Source organism: Melospiza melodia, chromosome 13 (genome assembly GCF_035770615.1).
Source record: "Melospiza melodia melodia isolate bMelMel2 chromosome 13, bMelMel2.pri, whole genome shotgun sequence".
Lineage (NCBI taxonomy): Eukaryota > Metazoa > Chordata > Aves > Passeriformes > Passerellidae > Melospiza > Melospiza melodia.
Window position 1 is genome coordinate 23078136 of NC_086206.1, and position 3947 is coordinate 23082082.

Below are 3947 nucleotides of genomic sequence, written 5' to 3' on the forward strand. Positions count from 1 at the left end.
TTTCTTTGCACCTGACACAGGCATCCCCTGATGTCTGAGAGATAAGCAGAGGGCTGCAACCCTCAGAGGGGATGAACGTGGGGTGCTTTTTCAGGACTCCCTGAGGTGGGGGTCTGAGTTGGCTCTGGCAATGAGGTTAGCCAAGATGTTGCCCCTTAGGCCCCATAAAAGCAAAGTCTCCCTTTTGGTCACAGTGCTGAGGTGCGCAGCAGGGCAGAGCAGTCCTGGTGTGTCTTGTGTCACTTGTGTATTGTGTGTTTTCCTGGATATCTCATGTCTCTTATCTTAGCCCTGTGAGGGGCCTCTCAGAAACCTTTCCTAGCATCCGTGATCTCAGCGTTCCTCGCCCTGGCACCCATGCCATAGATCTTTTGACTGGGGAGCTCACACAGGCATCAGAAATGCATCTCGCTTTAGAAGCGTCCACTCCAATGTCTTGTCATGTCTTGTTCTGAGCTGTACGGACAGCCATGCTGCGCAATGATCCATTATAGCAGAGTAGGACTTGTAAGGATGTGAGGTTAGGGAGAGGATTCTGACTGTAGGATTCTCGGGCATCCATCTTTGCAGTTTTTGGAATAAATCATTCTGTTTGCATCTTCTTCCTCCAGGGTTCTCTGAGCCTCATCAGCTCGCCATCAGTTTCAACTCTTCTTCTTTTGCATTCTCTCAGTCCTTGCAGCCATTTTCCTTGATAAGAGATTTCCGTTCCTGTTGTGTCCCCAGTGTTTGTCACGTCTTGTCTGTCCTGTGTCACGGGTGTCTGCACACATTTGTGCTGGAGCTGCTGTTCTGCCCTGCTGCATATCCTGGTGCAATATGAGAAGTCTCAGGGACTTGGAATTTGTAATGTGTAGTTGGATTCTAGATGGGATTTGTAGATGGACACAGGATACGTGGAGCCCATAAGTTATCCTGCAGCCCTTTCACTTTCATCCTAACTTTCTTTTAGTTGCAGAAGGATAAATCCAGGGCAGAGCCCCCCATTCTGGGTGAGGGGATTCACCTGTGAAGGTCAGTCACTGTTTGTCTCTACAGAGGAAGCATAAATTGTGGCTGCTGCAGCTCTGCTCTTTGTCTTTATTTTTAGGAAGTCAAGGCAGAGAGCAGCTGTCAAGGCTGAGTGGGCAAGGTGAGCATTGAGTAGGGTACCGAAACAGTTGTTATTGCTGAGGTCTCAGTTTCTGGTGCAGCTCTAGGTATGTATTATTCCTCTTTTTATTTTAGATGGACTGCTTGCCATCTATCCTAGCCCAGCATGCCCATGCCAGGTGGGTTCAAGCTTAAGGTATCAGTACGGCATACTTGTCAGGGTTGGGAGGTTGTGTTTTCACAGTATCTCAGCATGCTTTTCTGCTTTGTTTCTTTGCAGGTGCTGTTGCTGCCCTAGGCATGCCGGGGAAGAGAGGAGGGCAGGTGACTCGGAGTTTAGACGGGCTGATTCCTAGGTGAGCGTTATGCAGCAGCATGCTAAGTGTGTACATTTTCTTTTTGCAGGTATCTTCCGGGCGGCCTCTGGAGTCAAATCAAGACTTGAGGTGAGCTGGGGCAGGGGTGCGAAGGAGTCCCGGGGATTACTGTTTTTGAGGGCAATAGTCACCTTTTCTGTTTTGCCTTAGGTACCCTGGGCAGGCTTGTAGCCACAGCTTGGAAGCGGCAGCACCGAAGCGCACACATTGAGAACGTCTCAATGTCCACGTCCGACCGAGGATGGATTTTGTCTGCTTGTCTTCCAAAAGCTAAGTGTCGGGGCCAGTGGTTGGGAGAAGGGGAAAAGCCTTTACTATCACAGGAGGCAATCTGATGTCAGCTTAGCGGAGAGGTCTGTAGTGGGACAGGCTCCCTGGAAGTAAAGGGAGAGGGTTTCTCCTCAGCCTCACCAGAGCCTTTGCCGGGCAGGGCAGTTCCTACCCATCTCCACATTCTCGTGAACTTTGCGTCATCTGCCTTCCTCGACTTGAAGTTGTCACGGCTCTTTCCCCCGTGGAGCTTGCCTTCAGGTCCGGAGCTGTAGCCGCAGTCACCTGGCAGTCCGCTTCCTTCTCTAGGCTTGCTGAGCCTCTCGAGCATCCTCCTAACTGCTTTGGCCCTAACTTCCTTTAATGAGTTGCATTTAATCATCACGTGCTGTTGTCATAGGGCTTCCTTTCCCTTGGCCTCATTGGCCTCTGGCTCGTCTTGTGCTAGGACTCTCGGGTCCCTAAAGGGAAAGTGCCAAGCAGTTGCAACTTGTCTCTGTGTTATGTCATCTGTGTCTATGTTATGGTGTGTGTGTCCATTGTCTTCCACGGCATAGGCCTTTGTTACATCTCAATGCTTTATCGGCTCTCTTCTGTGCCATGTTCTACTCACATTCCTTGCCGGATATCCCTTATTCCAGCATCTTTACATTTTTACTCTTTGAGACAGGAATGTCTCACAGGGACAAGATGTTCTCATCCAATCTTCCTTCTCACTATCAGCTTTGGTAGTGCTTTTTTTTCCATTTTCTTGGACTTCTAGAGGGAGCATCTTACACCCTCCTCACGTGACTGCAGTAGTTCTATAGGTTCCATCTTCTCAAAGGGTACAGGGCTCAATAAGTAATCTTCCAGAGAGTTTTCTTAAGTCGTGGTTTATATTGTATGTTCCTATGTTGGCTTATATTGTATGTACTTACATACAGTATAAGTACGTACAGTATAAGCCAGCATAGGTACATGCAATGTAAGTGCATCGCCTTATATTGTCTGTACTTACACTGCATGTAAGCATGTCGCCTTATATTGTGTGTACTTACACTCTGTGTACACTAGCACTGTATGCGTCAGCTTATATTGTGTGTAGACTGTACCACTTATGATCGGAGCTGCCCTGCCCTATAGTCCCAGTTAGGTAGAACAGTTATAACAACTTTACTGTTCATCTGTCTTTTGTGGGATTTTGGGTAGAAAATTCATCAGTCCAGAGTGGGGACAAGTCCTAGCTGTCAGATAGCCACTTGTTGACCCTTCCTGTTGTCTCACAGGTCGCCGAGGCTGCTGCTTTCCCCAGGATCTGCCATTTAGCTCAAGGAGCGGCAGCCAGAGATGTGTCAAAGCACCTTCTTCAGCATCTCAGGGAAGGGCCACAGTGAGCGTGTAAGAAGGAGTGTGTGTGAGAGCACGTGGCTGTGTCTGTCTGCTCGTCTCTGCGTGTGTGAGCGCATGCTGACTGGATTTAACCTTGTGTATATGACTTTTGCTTTTCAGGTTTTGCAACTCATTGTTAAATTGAGAATAAAAAATCCCCAGCTGCCTTCCACCCTGGCTGTTTTTTTTTTTTTGGTCCCGGCCAAGTAAAAACCCAGAAAAATACTCCAAGATAGGCTAGAAAAGGCCCAAAAAACCCAGTAAAAAAACCCAAGATGGGCAAGAAAAACCCAGAAAAAAGCAGAAAAAACCCCAAAATGGGCAACAAAGAAACCCCACAAAAATCCAGGAAAAAAACTGCAAGATGGGGAAGAAAAAAATCAAGAAAAAACCCAGAACAATCCCAGGGAAAAAATCTCAAGAGGGGCAAGAGCAAACCCGGGAAAAAAAGCTAAAAACCCCAAGATGGGCAAGAAAAAACCAGGAAAAAAAACCAAGATGGGCAAGAAAAGCCCAGAAAAAACCCAGAAAAAAAAAAAAAACCAGGAAAAAGAAACCGGAAGAACCCCCAAGGTGGACAAGGAAAACCCACAAAAAACCAAGGAAAAAAACCAAACATGGGCGAGAATACCCAGAAAAAAACCCCAAGATGGACCAGAAAAAACGCAGGAAAAACCAGGAAAAACGAGGAAAAATAAACCAGGAAAAAAAAACGGAAAAAAAATCCCAAGATGGGCAGGGAAAAACCCAGAAAAAAACCAAGAACAAAAACCCCAGACTGGCAGGAAAAAAACGCAAAAAAAAAAAAACCAAGACGGGCAAGGAGAAGATCCTCAA

The 3947-nt window shown here is 47.1% G+C and overlaps 1 long non-coding RNA gene across 1 annotated transcript; it reads left to right on the forward strand.

Annotated features, from left to right (window-relative positions):
• Positions 1-1708: 1708 nt before the first annotated feature.
• Positions 1709-3282, forward strand: LOC134424091 (uncharacterized). Its single transcript, XR_010029334.1, has 2 exons — positions 1709-3119; positions 3231-3282. It is a non-coding gene; the product is annotated as an uncharacterized LOC134424091 (long non-coding RNA).
• Positions 3283-3947: the final 665 nt, after the last annotated feature.